At 37.4% G+C, this 16,791-nt stretch overlaps 1 pseudogene; it reads right to left on the bottom strand.

Annotated features, from left to right (window-relative positions):
• The window catches only part of LOC136313669 (mpv17-like protein 2), a 62,131-nt pseudogene extending 46,106 nt beyond the window's left edge, over nt 1-16,025 (bottom strand).
• Between the last annotated feature and the right edge of the window lie 766 nt (nt 16,026-16,791).

The raw sequence follows: 16,791 nt of genomic DNA, 5'->3' as shown, positions 1-16,791 counted from the left end.
CAGCCGAAGAAAGGAGATAATAAAAATCAGAGCAGAAATAAATGAAATAGCGAACAGTAAAACAATAGAAAAAATTAATAGAACAAAGAGCTGATTCTTTGAAAAGATTAACAAAATTGACAAACCCTTGGCAAGACTTACCAAGGAAAGAAGAGAAAGAACTCATATAAACAAAATCCAAAATGAAAGAGGAGAAATCACCACAGACACCATAGATATACAAAGAATTATTGTAGAATACTATGAAAAACTTTATGCCACTAAATTCAACAATCTAGAAGAAATGGATAAATTCCTAGAACAATACAACCTTCCTTGACTGAGTCAAGAAGAAGTGAAAGTCTAAACAGATCTATTAGTAGAGAAGAAATAGAAAAAAACATTAAAAACTTCCCCCAAAATAAAAGTCCAGGCCCTGACGGCTATACCAGCGAATTTTATCAAACATTCATAGAAGACTTGGTTCCTATTCTACTGAAAGTCTTCCAAAAAAATTGAAGAAGAAGCAATACTTCCAAACACATTTTATGAGGCCAACATAACCCTCACACCAAAACCAGGCAAGGATGGCACAAAAAAAGTAAACTACAAACCAATATCTCTAATGAATACAGATGCTAAAATACTAAACAAAATACTAGCAAATCGAATACAACAACATATTAAAAAAATAATAAATCATGATCAAGTGGGATTCATCCCAGAATCTCAAGGATGGTTCAACATATGTAAAACGGTTAACATAATACACTATATCAACAAAACAAAGAACAAAAACCACATGATCTTATCAATAGACGCAGAAAAGGCTTTCGATAAAATACAACACAATTTTATGTTTAAGACACTGAACAAAATGGGTATAGAAGGAAAATATCTCAACATGATAAAGGCCATATATGATAAACCATCAGCTAACATCATATTAAATGGCACTAAACAGAAGGCTTTCCCCCTTAAATCAGGAACAAGACAGGGTTGTCCACTCTCTCCACTCTTATTTAATGTGGTACTAGAGGTTCTAGCCAGAGCAATCAGACAAGACAAAGAAATAAAAGGCATCCATATTGGAAAAGAAGAAGTAAAGGTATCACTTTTTGCAGATGATATGATCCTATACATGGAAAACCCCAAAGAATCCACAAAAAGACTACTAGAAACAATAAGCCAATCCAGTAAGGTCGCAGGATACAAAATTAACATACAGAAGTCAATAGCCTTTCTATATGCCAACAATGAAACAATTGAGAATGAACTCAAAAGAATAATCCCCTTCACAATTGCAACAACAAAAAAAATAAAATACTTAGGAATAAACATAACAAAGAATGTAAAGGACTTATATAATGAAAACTATAAACCATTGTTAAGAGAAATTGAAAAAGATATAATGAGATGGAAGAATATTCCTTGTTCTTGGTTAGGAAGAATAAATATAATCAAGATAGCCATATTACCCAAAGCAATATACAAATTTAATGCAATTCCCATCAAAATTCCAATGACATTTTTTAAAGAAATAGAGCAAAAAATCATCAGATTTATATGGAACTATAAAAAACTCCAAATAGCCAAAGCAATCCTAAAGAAAAAGAATGAAGCTGGGGGCATTACAATACCTGACTTCAAACTCTATTATAGGGCCACAACAATCAAAACAGCATGGTATTGGCAGAAAAGTAGACACTCAGACCAATGGAACAGAATACAAAGTCCAGAAATAAAACCACATATATATAGTCAAATAATTTTTGATAAAGGGGCCAAGAACACACAATGGAGAAAAGAAAGCCTCTTCAATAAATGGTGCTGAAAAAACTGGAAAGCCACTTGCAAAAGAATGAAACTGGACTACAATTTGTCCCCCTGTACTAAAATTAACTCAAAATGGATCAAAGATCTAAACATAAGACCTGAAACAATAAAGTACATAGAAGAAGACATAGGTACTCAACTCATGGACCTGGGTTTTAAAGAGCATTTTATGAATTTGACTCCAATGGCAAGAGAAATGAAGGCAAAAATTAATGAATGGGACTACATCAGACTAAGAAGTTTTTGCTCAGCAAGAGAAACTGATAACAAAATAAACAGAAAGCCAACTAAATGGGAAATGATATTTTCAAACAACAGCTCAGATAAGGGCCTAATATCCAAAATATACAAAGAACTCATAAAACTCAACTACAAACAAACAAACAACCCAATAAAAAAATGGGAAGAGGACATGAACAGACACTTCTCCCAGGAGGAAGTACAAAAGGCCAACAGATATATGAAAAGATGCTCATCTTCTTTAGTTATTAGAGAAATGCAAATCAAAACTGCAATGAGATACCACCTCACACCTGTTAGATTAGCTATTATTAACAAGACAGGTAATAGCAAATGTTGGAGAGGCTGTAGAGAAAAAGGAACCCTCATACACTGTTGGTGGGAATGTAAAGTAGTACAACCATTATGGAAGAAAGTATGGTGGTTCCTCAAAAAACTGAAAATAGAACTACCTTATGACCCAGCAATCCCTCTACTGAGTATATACCCCCAAAACTCAGAAACATTGATACATAAAGACACATGCAGCCCCATGTTCATTGCAGCATTTTTTCACAGTGGCCAGGACATGGAAACAGCCAAAAAGCCCTGGATAAAGAAGATGTCGCACATATACACTATAGAATACTACTCAGCCATAAGAAATGATGACATCGGATCATTTACAGCAAAATGGTGGGATCTTGATAACATTATAAGAAGTGAAATAAGTAAATCAGAAAAAACCAGGAACTGCATTATTCCATACGTAGGTGGGACATAAAAGTGAAACTAAGAGACATTGATAAGAGTGTGGTGGTTATGAGGGGAGGGGGGAAAGGGAGAGGGAAAGGGGGAGGGGGAGGGGCACAAAGAAAACTAGATAGAAGATGACAGAGGACAATCTGACTTTGGGTGATGGGTATGCAACATAATTGAAAGACAAGATAACCTGGACTTGTTATCTTTGAATATATGTATCCTGATTTACTGATGTCGCCCCATTAAAAAAAATAAAATTTAAAAAAAAAAAACACCAGAGAACTGTTTCAGAAGGAGAAATTCACCCTCATGTTTATGGCAGCATTGTTCACAATAGCGAAGATCTGGAAACAGCCCAAGTATCCGTCAGTGGACAAGTGGATTAAAAAGCTTTGGTACATATATACTATGGGATACTACTCAGCCATAAGAAATGATGACATCGGATCATTTACAACAACATGAATGGACCTTGATAACATTATACTGAGTGAAATAAGTAAATCAGAAAAAACTAAGAACTATATGAATCCATACATAGGTGGGACATAAAAATGAGACTCAGAAACATGGACAAGAGTGTGGGGCTTACAGGGGGAGTGGAAGGGGAGGGGGTGAGGAAGGAAAGAGGGGGTGGGGGGAGAGGAGGGGCACAAAGAAAACCAGATAGAAGGTGATGGAAGACAATTTGACATTGGGTGAGGAGTATGCAACATAATCAAATGTCAAAATAATCTGGAGATGTTTTCTCTGAACATATGTACCCTGATTTATCAATGTCACTGCATTAAAATTAATAAAAATAAGATAAAAAAATTTAGTGAAATACCAAACATAAAAGGATTAAAAAGTTTAAAAAAGTAGAATAATACTTAGGAAAGCAGGGTCTGGCATCAGACAACCGTGTTCAAATCCTGTTTCTACCATATCAGATTATATTATTTTGGGAATGGTATTTATTCTCTCTAGGTCTCAGAAATTTTGTTTTTTAAATGTGGTTAATAATGATACTCACCTCATGCTGTTATTGAGATAATAAGATGAGATATCATACCCAAATACTTATATAAGGTCTGAAATTTAGTAAAATTGGCTACTATCATTAGCATCCCTCCTTTGTAGCACTTTTGATTCATCTTTAGTTGTTATTATTAACTCTTAAATGACATATTAACTTGGTTTGATTTATAAGTATTGTTTTATACTCTGAAGATCACTACTGTATTTTTCTATGTATAAGATGCTCCCATGTATAAGATGTTTCCATGTATAAGATATACCTTAATTTGGGGGCCTGAAATTTGAAAGAAAAAATGTATTACATAAAGTTATTGAACTCAAGTTTTATTCATCATAAAATTCATAAAACTTTTCATCACTGTCAAAATTCCCATCCATTAACTTCTCCTCATCTGTGTCTGATGACAAATTACTGTCTTCATCTATTGCCTCATCCTCAGTTCCATCTACAGCATTTGAAATGCCATACTTCTTAAATGACTGGACAGCTATCTCAATCTGAATTTTATTTCAGAATCTTTTTACCCAGGTACAAACTTCTCCTATAGTTGGTTTCTTCACTCTTCCTGTTGATGTCAAATTGTCCCCAGAAGACTTCATCCATTTGTCCATTCATCTCTCATGGCATATTAGAAGGGTTTGTTAATGCTGACAACAAGTGGTTGGAGCTGGGATGTTAAGCCTCCAGGTATAATGGCAAGTTTTGTTTTTTGCTCTGTAACAATCTTCTTTGTTTTTGTTTTTTTGTTATGTGTGCCCTGAACTAATTAAGAACCCACTTGGTCTTCTTTGCCAAACTTTCTCAAACCAGAACTTCATCTGATCCTGATCTATCCAACCCTTGTTGTGAATATGGACAATCATTCCTCAAGGAATGCCTTCTTTTGGCATTGTTTTGCATTTGAAAATCAGCATAACAAGCTAGAACAACTGTGTAATGGTTCTTTTCATGTCCACTTGTCTTCACAGTTACAGTTTTCACCTCCTTCTTATCAACAGTTGTATTACTTGGGACATCAAATTGAAGGGGGACATCATATTTGCAATCTGTCCCAATTCAAACTGATGTGTCTTCCGACACTGAATGACAAAATGATGAAATTCAAGGAATTTCTGCTCATAGCTTTCAGGTATCTTTTGGGAAAGTCTGGTGCTTGTATACATGCTTAGTTCATTTCATTTCATGAACCTGAAACACCAATTTTGTCCTCTTTTGAAGTCAGTAACTTCTTTTTCATCAGCAGTTCTTTTTGCCTCATGCTGAACCATCTTTGTGGATACAGGAATTCAAATTGTCCTTTGCTCTTCAATCCATATCTTCAGTTCCCTCTCTAAATCAGGCCATTTTGCTGACTTGCTTCTCATGGCCTTCTTCTGCTGTGGCGTTTTCAGTAGGGTTTCTTCTTTCTGTAACCAGTCTCAAATTGATTTCTCAAGTTGAAGGAAGACCAAACTTATGTTTAGCAGCACTATTTCCATTCACTTTTGCAAACTGGATCACTTTTAACTTGAATTCAGCACTGTACAAAAGTCTTTCCTGAGCTATTTCTGGACAAAACATGGCAAAACATAACCTACCATAATATACTGGTACCAAGACTGGTAACAAGTGCAAAACAATGAGTGTAAAGACAGTAAGCATGAAAAAAACAGGAAATGCAAGTAAAAAAACTACAACCACTGTATGAGATGCACCTAGTTTTTAGACTCCAAATTTTTTAAAAACAGGTACGCCTTATACATGGGGAATATGGTATGTTGTCTTCTAACTTTGAGTGATTCTGTTATGAAAACTGCCAGCCATTATAATGGAAATTTCTCTCCTTGCAATTGAGTCAATATTTTAAAAACCTTGGATGGCCTAGAGTTCTTTCTTTATATTTGAATTTTGGTGTCTCTGTAGAAAAGTCTTTTGTTTTTTATTCTTCTACAACAATTTTTCTGAGTCATGTAATTTATGTAAATTTAGATTTTTCAGTTTCTTCAACTATATCTTTAAGATTCTTCTGTTATTGTCTTCAAGAAAATAAATTATTTTTATATTAGACATTTGTCTGTCTGTCAAATCGCACTTTCTTTTAATCCAGTCTAACTCTCCATTGTTTTATTCCATTTTGCTTCATTTTCTCAATTCTGTTCTTTTTGATGACTTTTATGTAACTTTTCTTTCTATAAAGTTTTTAATCTTATTGTTGCAGGTTCACATTTTTAAATCTCCCTTAAAAATTGTTTTATCGTCTCATCTCCAAACTCTCATATCTCTTCTTTGAGCTATTCAGAGAGGTGATATTTTCTTTAATTTTATTGATTTCATGAGGTATTTTTGGGTCTAAATTTATTTGCTTGGATGGTACAGTGCTTCAGGTGAGTATTTTTTTTGCTTACTCATTACCTTAGTCTTTTCCTTCTTTTTTAAAATTCCCATATTATTGTTGACAAATAAAGGGGCCACATATTAAACCTGACAAGTTCAGGAGAGGCAGATCCCACAAACTCAGAGACAAAAACCACATAGGATGGTATAAAAATAAGAATTTCAAACTAAAAGTGAGTCCTGGTGGGTAGTCACATCCTAGGTCTATAGCTTTCTTGACAAGGTCAATCTTTACCTAAAATGAGCCTGTCTATTGTCTCTAACATACTATAGAATTGTCAGAGTAATATTCTTTTCAAACCCATCAGAGTATAATCATCCATTAGAGCAGCAGTTCTCAACCTGTGAGCCACTGCATTAGAGTATGAGACTTTATTGTACTCTGCCCACAAAATACCATCTCTATGTGCTATAAACCCTAATTGTTAACTCCCCTGTACCTACAGATGTAAAGGGAGTATGCATATCTCAGTTTCTCTTTAATCCCTCAGATTTCTCCACTTTGCTTTCTCCCACTTCCTTAATCTATCACCAATGGATTTCGTGTAACCCTTCCATCTCCTTCTTTGATTCTGATATATAAAATAAACTGCAAAACTGCCATTCTCTGGAGAATTTTTCAGTCAGTTGAGATTTTTGTTTCCTGAAAATTGTCATCATTTTGGCTCAAATAAACTCTTAAAAATTCTTTACAGGTTTGGACATTTCTTACATTGATGTCATGCATTGATACCATGCTGCTTTCTTTCTGATCATTTCTTATCTTAGAAGGGAGTTCTTTCTTCTTGTTCCAGCTGGTTGTTGAAGAAAAGCAGGCAAGTGGGCTTGGTTTTGGCCTGTTTGTGAATATTCTTCCCTGAATATATGACTATACTAGGTCAAAAAATCTCCCAGGCTTAGAGAGAAGCTCTTAACATCATAATGTGTTTATAAATTTCATGTCAGTCTATCTATCTATCTATCTATCTATCTATTATCTATCTATCTATCTATCTATCTATCTATCATCTATCATCTTCTTATAGTTATCTAGATAGCTAGTTATCCACCTATCTCCATGTCTATATCCATATTGATATCTATATCCTTTTATATTTATTTTTCTTCTAGTGACCAAGATTAGTATTGGAAGTCTGTTAGCCCTCCTTACTTTGGTCTCCATATTGACATCACATTTTTGAAAAATGCATGTCCACACGTTTCCATGGGTTTTCTCACTGCATCTGGACTCCCTGCCCTCTTCACACCATGTTGCTCCCAAGAACCCTCTTTGACCATTGCCATTGCAAACAAGCTGCTATTTGTTGACATTTCAGGCTGTACAACTTGTCTTTGGAAGGCTGCAGGCTTTTCCACCAATGTGGCTCAAAGGTGTGCTTGTTTTCTGGTCCCATCACATGTAAGGTTTTTTTATTTATTTTATTTCCCTATACTGTTTCTAAATGATTTAAGATATGAAGGCAAAGGCTCATTGCTCTATTATCTTAGCCCTTCTGAGTAATTACACATCTACTCATGATTTGGGTTTTAAAGAAAAGACATACCTTGCCATCAAGGAATGAGGAGCACTTTTCAATGAGAGGAACCAGAGGTGTCCCCAGGCAGGCAAGGGTGCTGCTGAACCATCAGGTAGTCTATGGGAAGTAAAGTGAGACTGGGTATTTCCCTAAACCAGGGACTTGGATGACATGAAAAAGAATGAAGGAACAAACTCCACAGGAGGACTTAATGTAACATCACTTTTCAGGTAAAGAAATAATAATTCTAGAATAGAGTCTTCCAAGAGGCTTCCTTTAAGAGTCTTAAAGGAAAGGCTGAGTATTTCTACCCTTTGCAATTACTTAAACACACTAGATCTCAGCACCTAGTTCCAAGATTGACAGCAAAGAATAATAGAGCCATGCCATCCCATCATTCAGATCCCTTTTCAAGTAGAAATGATGAGCTAAGTCTCACCGGGGCAGAATGGCTGGTGCCAGGCTACCATTTCCCCAACTTTATGAAAACCTGCTTTCTCCTTTGTCTTGGGCACTGGAAGGCCCCATGCACAGCTCTGGCCAGGCCAGTGCACAGTACATTTTAGTCTCACTTTACTCCAGACAGCAGGGAGTTAGCATTCATCATTTGCATTTCATTTGCTGTGTTCTGACTTGTCAGCCTCTCCCAGATATTTAAAGTATTTCTCTATGCAAATGGCTCTCAAACTTTAGTGTGCATTCAAATCACCCAGAGGACTCACTGGCACACAAAATACTGAGCCCAACTCAGAGTTCCCACTTCAGTAGATCTGGGATAGAGACTGGGCATACATTACAAACAAGTTCCAAGAGGATGCCGAAGTTGCCAGTCCAGGGAAAATCATAGAACCACATGCATACGTTTCCATAGGCAACTTTGCATTTTTGAACATGTTGAAGAGCCAGAATCAGTGCATGGAGAAAGGATTTTACACTTTCTAGAAATTAAAGATAGTAAGAGACTTTCCAAAGACTGCTCAAGTTGCTAAATTTCAAATAAAGAATGATCTGACTTAGCATTAAGTGTAATGTGGTAAATATGTCTATAGCTTTCTCTATTAGGGTTATAAGAAAGGTACCACCGTGATGGGGGAATAGGGAATAAAAGATATAATTGTGATGGACCCAAGAAGCAATGTAGAGAGTAAGGTAAAAGAAATTGTTCTCCAAAACAATTTGTTGAAGTTCTAATCTCTGACTTTGTGAATATGACCTCATTTGAAAGTAGGGTTATTTGCCAATGTAATTAAGGCATAAGTTAAAATGAGGTCCTGCTGGAATGAGATGAGCCCTTATTCCAATATGACCAGTGTCCTTGTAAGAGTAGAAGTACACAGAGACAGACAGACACACACACACAGAAGAAAGTACCATGTGAAGACACAGACACAAAAAGAAATAAGCCATCCCATGTGACAACAGTGGTAGAGACTGAGGTTGTGAAGCTGCAAGACAAGAAACACCAAGGTTTGCTGGAAACTAAAAGCTAAGAGAGAGACCATGGCCCTGCTAACTCCTTAATGTTGGACTTCTGGTCTTCAGAATTGTGAAAGAATAAATTTCTGTGTCCTAAGCCACTCAGTTTGTGCTATTTTGGTACAGTAGCACTAGAAAAGTCAAAGACTGTTGACTTTTCTTTCAATACAGTAGAATAGAGAGATCATCCACACTCCTGTATTCTCAATTACTATGAACAAATGTGAAAGTCAGACAATGGAGAAAACTGAAAGGGAAAAAAAATGATTCATTTGAAAAAGGTGCCAAAGGAGAGCTCTATAGATACCACAGACTACCAGAAAGACAAAGAAGGTGGTCCTAGAGCAAACGAAGCCTGAAACACTGATAGAAGCAAAAATGACAAAAAGGAAGCTGTCCTGTTTCTGGTACATCATGAAAATATATGGTTCTTTGGAAAAGACATTGATGCTGGGGAAATTAGAAGTCAGCAGGAAAAGAGGAAGACCAGATATGAGATGAATAGAGACAATAAGAGACGTTATAAACATGAATCTACAGGAGCCGAACAGGGCTGTTGAGGACACAACATTCTGAACATCACTCATTTGCTGGGTTGCCTGGAGTCAGAGCTGACTCTATGGTGGTGTTTCCCAACGTGGGGCCCACGCCCCACAGGGGGGCAATTCAATAGTTAAGGGGGGCAATTTGAAAATGGACTCAACACGACTTTAACTCTTTTGCCCCGGGCCATTTAAATGCAATGCTAGATATCGGTGCCAAATTTAACAAAAAATGCAATTCTTAAATAATTGCGGTAAATAATTATTAAGTATAATTTCGTTTGATGAGACCAAAATATCAACTGGGTGATTGGCGTCGTCAAGTAAACTTCGTCCTGGGTTCACCGCGGAGCGTGCCGTCTGCCGCGGGGAACCCTGGACATTTTAAAAACTCGCTAAACAACGCAGTTATTCTCACCTAATTGGCCCATCACAACTTGTGTAGTGTTTCACATCATTCAGTTGGTGTTAATTTGAAATAAGTGTCACTCAAAACTGTTGTAAAAGCTCGTTGATTTAATAAATATACATATATATATTGTATAGATAAAATTGGTAAGTATTTGATTTTATTTTTATCAATATTAACTCTTTATTAAGTACTTCTTGCATAGGGGCTAGAAAGCACTAATATTTTATAAATATTATTGGGGCTATAATAGTGCATGCACGACAATTTTAATTTTAGAAGCATAACTTTCCAGAAAATTTTGTCAAGTGGAAAAAATATAGATACCTTTTGATTTGTGGTGGTAGTGTAGTAAATGTGTTATATACATTTAAATAAATATGAATTTTTAGTATACGTTTACTCTATGTCACATTGAATATATTTTAACACATATTTTATTATTAGTTTTTAATTGATCTTATTTTTATTTCTTATAGCCCATAGTAAAATGAGTGGTGCAAGCAAGAAAAAAACTCGTCAATATTCGGAGGAATATTTAAAATTTGGGTTCATACCCGCTGTTCATGATGAGCGGATTCCTTTTTGTCTTTTATGCCAGCAATGCTTGACCAACGAATCAATGAAACGAGGTTGTCTTGAGGCGCATTTGAAGGCAAAACATAGTGCTCATATTAATTCAGATTTGAGTTACTTTAAAACTTTAAAGAAAAATTTGAAAAAAGAACAACATTAAAGTCTCTATTTACTGCTCATACTTCAACTAATAATCGTGTTCTTGAGGCTAGTTATCAAATTTCTTTATTCATCGCTAAAACTGGAGAAAATCACACTATAGGAGAGAATTTAATAAAACCGTCAATATCAGCATTTCTTAAAACGGTTCTTGAAAAAGATGACAAAGATGTAAAAGCTATGCCACTCAGTGACAATACTGTTAGCAGAAGAATAGACGAAATGAGTGAGGATATTGAAAAACAACTTATTGAAAAGCTGAAAACAAGAAAATTCTCCTTGCAAATGGATGAATCAACTTTGAGAGACAGTGAGGCAGTATTGATAATTTACGTAAGATATATTGATAAAGGACATTTTGCTGAAGAAATGTTGTTCTGTAAAAGATTAGAAAGCACCACTACCTCCAAAGATATATATAATAAGCTAAAAAACTACTTAGATGTCAATGATATACCAATGAAAAATACAACATCTTGTGCTGCAGATGGTGCTCCCAATATGATGGGCAAGAAAAATGGCTGCTTAAAATTGATGAAAGATGCGAATCCAGAAATGATTCTTGTGCATTGCGTTATTCATAGGGAAAACTTGGTAGCTAAAAACATCTCGCCTGTTCTGAATGAAGTATTACATACAGTAATAAAGTGTGTTAATGCTATTAAAGCTAGTGCCAAATGTGAGAGTCTTTTCAAGCTATTTTGTGAAGAACAAAATGAAGACCATGTGAGACTTTTACTTCATACTGAAGTAAGATGGCTATCTAAAGGAAACTGTTTGAAAAGATTTATGGAACTGTTTGATACTCTTAGTGATTTTTTAAGCGACAAACCTGAAATGAAGTATCTGTTAACAATAGATGGCAAAGTATTTGTGAGTTATTTAGCCAATATCTTTGAAAAACTAAATATATTAAATAAGCAACTTTCAAGGAACAAATAAAACTCTTGTCGATGCAAAAGCAAAGATATTTGATTTCATTACCAATATTGAGTTATGTCAGAAACATATTAACAACAAAAACTTTAAACAGTTCATTGGCTCCACAAATGTGAAGTAACTGATACCGCTTTACTTGTTATTGTCAATCATTTGAATATTCTATCGGCTGATATAAAAGAAAGATTTCTGATTTAAAACAAATTGATTTCCCAACATGGATGATGCAGCCAATGTTAGTGGATTTGTCTGATATATCAAATATGCAGTATCAAGAAGAACTCGCAGAATTGCAAAATGATGAGTCAGTTAAAGCTTTATTTAATATCAAAGGAGCGATGGCATGGCTTTGTGAGGAAACAGAAATCAAATACCCAAATTCAACCAAATGTGCAAGAAAACTATTGCTACCGTTTCCATCTTCATTTTTAGCTGAATGTGGATTTAGTGCTGTAAATGATTTACTGGTAAAAAAAAAAGAAATCAGCTGGATATAACACAATGTGGAGACTTGAGACTAAAGCTAACCGAATTAGAACCTGATATAAAATCTCTGTGCAGCAAGCATCAAGCGCAAGGATCACACTAAATTAAAATAATAAATTAATATAGAAAAATCTGTATTAAAATTATTTGGAATTTAAATTTCTGTTTTTCATTATATGTTTTGAAATTTTACTTACTGTGTTTTGTTAACAATTTCATAGTGATTTCTTCCTAGAACCTATCATTTATGTTTATTAAGTGAACAAATCAATTTTTTAATGTTAAAAATTATGTATGTTACATAGGGGGGGACATAAAAATTTTAAAAAGGTTAAGGTGGGGCATGGCACAAAAAAGGTTGGGAAACACTGCTCTATGCCATGTAATACACACAAAATGTAGGAAGAGAGCTAAAGGTCAACAATTCATCTGCTCAATTTTGAGATGAGTCAGCTGAACTTGAGGGGAGCCTAAGTGAACCGAAAGCATTTGTCTCAAGGTGAATGCTCCTATTTTGCCAGTTCTTCCACATCTGCCAATTCACATAGCATCCTGTTTTGGTTTGTTGGGCTCAACTGCATGGGTGAAGCCCTCACCCTTATATAATGTCAAGTTCTTGATCATGGCTAGGTCCTGTCCATGATGATGAGAACAGTAGTGAGTTGGCTGTGTTAAAAGGGACTGGAATTTTAAATTTCTTGAAGGAAGTCAATGCTATAAATATTGGAAAGGAATCTGTGAGGCTTGGTTCTGAGGCTTCATAATTAGCTTTGTGCCATCAAAGTGTCTTTAGACCTTATGATGAGGAAGGGACAAAGCATCCTCTCCATTGAGCATTTTAATCACAACTCAATCTTCCTAATTTCAAGTTTGCTTATTATTGCACCAACTGGTACTTATATCTTCTCATCCTTACTTAAATGCAATAATGCTCACATACCAATAGAATGTCTAAAATAAAATAAAAAAACAGATAATAATAAGTGTTGATAAATATGTGGACAATTTTGATTCTCATGTTGCTGGTGGGAATGTAAAACAATTTAGCTATTTTGAAAAGCAGTTTGGAAGTTCTTCAAAAAGTTAAACATGCCCTGGTCGGTTGGCTCAGCGGTAGAGCATTGGCCTGGCATGCAGGAGTCCCGGGTTCGATTCCCGGCCAGGGCACACAAGAGAGGCGCCCATCTGCTTCTCCACCCCTCCCCCTCTCCTTCCTCTCTGTCTCTCTCTTCCCCTCCTGCAGTGAGGCTCCATTGGAGCAAAGATGGCCCAGGTGCTGGGGATGGCTCCTTGGCCTCTGCCCCAGGCGCTAGAGTGGCTCTGGTTGTGACAGAACAACACCCGGGAGGGGCAGAGCATTGCCCCCTGGTGGGCAGAGCGTCACCCCTGGTGGGCGTGCCGGGTGGATCCCGGTCAGGCGCATGCGGGAGTCTGTCTGACTGTCTCTCCCCATTTCCAGCTTCGGAAAAATACAAAAAAAATTTTTTTTAAAAAGTTAAACATAGAGTTACCATGTGAGCCAGAAATTCTACTTCTAGATATACACTCAAGAGAAATGAAAACATATTTTTACACAAAACTTGTATATGATATTTATAACATTATTCATGATAGCCAAAAAATAGGAATAACCCAAGTGTCCATTAACAAATGAATAGATAAGCAAAATGTGATATATCTATACAATAGAATAGTGAGTAACCATAAAAAATAATGAACTATTGATATATAAGATGGATGGACTTTGAAAACATTATACAAAGTGAAAGAAGTTAGACACAAAAAAGCTGTATGTTGATCCCACTTATAAGAAATGTTTAGAATAGGCAAATCCATACAGATAGAAAGTGCATTAGCTATTGCCAGTGGCTAGGGAAAAGGGGAACAGCAAATGAGTGCTAATGGGTATGGGTTTTACACAGGAGCATGATGAAATGTTTTAAAAATTAGATAGGAGTAATGGTTGCACAATTTTGTGAATATACAAAGAACCATCAAATTATATATATGTAATATATATATTACTAAGTGAGAAGCAGGGAGGTAGAGACAGACTCCCGCATGCGTCTTGACCACCCCAGCAACCTCCATCTGGAGCCGATGCTCTGGCCATCTGGGGCCATGCTCAGAACCGAGCTATTTTAGCGCCTGAGGTGAGGCCATGGAGCCATCCTCAGTGACCGGGAACAATTTTGCTCAAACCACTTGAGCCTTGTTTTGGGAGGGGAAGACAGAGAAAGAAAGTTAGAGAGAGAGGAGAGGATAGGGGAGGGGTGAAGAAGCAGACGGTCGCTTCTCCTGTGACCAGGAATCAAACCTGGGACTTCTGCATGCTGGGTCAATGACCTACCACTGAGCCAGGGTCAAATTATAAAATTTTAAAGGGTAATTTTTATGATTATGTGAATTGAGTCAGAAAACGTAATAAAGTCCTCAGAGTCCTCTATAGTGCTAATGAATCAAACAGGAATATAGACTTATAGACTTGATACATTTTTCTTCTTCCATAGACTCTCATGTGGATGTTGTATCATTTATAACTTCTGCAGTTTCCTCCTATAGGAGAATATAAAAGTAAGAGCAGCATCTGATGATAATTATCTTGGCAACCATGTGTTGCATGGATTGGAGCAATGAGAAACTAGAAACAGTCAAAGCAATTAAAGAGAAAATTCCTACAAGAGATGAAGAGTCAAGGATCCATACTGAAGAGTTGCTATGGAAACAGAACAGTGGGACACATGGAAATAAAGAAGAGTTTCCTGAAGAGCATTTTAGAACACAGCAATCGTGGGCTGACCCAAGGACCAGGGAGCCTGCCCAGATATGGCCCTGAAACCCTCAGGGTTTCAGAAGTTCACCTGTCAGTCAGAGGTAGTGCATCAGATGACACCCATTGTCCATTTTGCATCCACAGTGAGTATAAGAAGGAATGGAAGTTTTCTAAACCTATCCAATCTTAAACTCTCTCTTTATACCTGTAATCACTGGTCTCTAATCACACCTCCCAATATTTATGTCCTTGTCTAATCCACTCTGTCTTTGAATCTGGCTCAATAAAAACCAATGAAATATAGCAGAAGTTATGCAGCGTGACTTCTCACACTAGGTGATGAGAAGCCATGCAACTTCTACCCTGGTTTCTTAGAACACTTGCTCTGGAGGAAACCTGACATGATGTGAGAAGTCCAACTATCCCCAAACCATCACACTACAAGAAAGCCTGAGCCAGCCACATGAAAAGCCATGTGTAGAGGAAGAGTCTCAACCAGCCCCAAGATGTCCTAACCATCCCAGCTCACGTGCCAGGTATGAGAGTGAAAAAGGCATCTTGGATATCCAGCCTACATTAGGCTTCAGATAACTCTAACCTTGTGACTTTGGCCACAAGCAAGGAATGATGGGGAATGGGACTCACTCCAGAAACCAGTGGCCACACATCTGGAAATCACTGCTCTACAGATCAGTCCTCGTTTTCTATACATGAATGCCAGTTCCATGCTCTTCCTCGACATCTCATTGTAGTAATAGTTAATACGTCTAGGGCTTTTTAAAGTGTATATCATGCCCCATATCCTCTCAACCACCCTATAAGGGGCATTATTTGTCCTGGTTTACAGAGGTGGAGGCAGAGATTCAGGGAGGCCAAGTGACAAGTCCAGGTCAGCAGGCTTCAGCCAGCTCTTGCACGTGTAGATGAGGCTGTCTATAGAAGAACCTGTGCACTGCATCGACTCTCAGCCTCTCAGTCCACAGTCCCTGTGCTGCTTCCTGCTGCTCCTCTAACTTCCAGGCTGAATGACAGAGCTCCCTCTGCCCTCCCTCACCCCCAGCTGCTTGATGATGAGTTTGGGGGGGAAATGCCCAGAACAAAAGTGACATGTGAGCTCAGGTTCACCTTAATGGAGCCGGGAGCCAGAGAACAGCACCTCCTACAGGTCAGGTTTGGGGTTCTTTGGATGACTGTCCACCTGTCACTCATTTTCTCATCCAGGTGAGAATGGTTTAGGTGAATGCTCGACCCCTGAGTGACTTGCTGTTGAACCTCAGAGACATGGGATGCACATGTCTCTTCGTGTGTTGGGTCCAAATCCCAGCTGCTTGCCCTCTGGGGGCCTTTGGAAGGTCACTGGATTTCAGTGTACATTTCCTCACGTGGAGAGGATGATTGCAGAGATGCTGTAGGAATCCATGGAATGTGAGGGTTGACAGCACCGCACATATGCTGGACACAGACTCCAGCTGATGCCTATGCCTGTTTCCTCCATGGACAGGCCTTAGCAGCTTGAGCACAAGGGTGGGACCAGCACTGTAGTTAGCTGGGATTGCTGGGCACTGAGGCCCGGTCTGAAACATACTCCCAGCCCCAGCAACCTTGGGAGAACCAGGCAGATGGGGCCTCCAAGGCATGTTCAGCGGGCAACACTTTGAAGCCAGCACTTTGTCAGAAGTGGGGCCTGGCTGCCTTCTAAGCAGTGTGACCATACACTTGGAAGC

Source organism: Saccopteryx bilineata, chromosome 9 (genome assembly GCF_036850765.1).
Source record: "Saccopteryx bilineata isolate mSacBil1 chromosome 9, mSacBil1_pri_phased_curated, whole genome shotgun sequence".
Taxonomy (NCBI): Eukaryota; Metazoa; Chordata; class Mammalia; order Chiroptera; family Emballonuridae; genus Saccopteryx; species Saccopteryx bilineata.
Note: the sequence above shows the minus strand (reverse complement) of the source record. Positions and strands in the feature narration are given on the sequence as shown.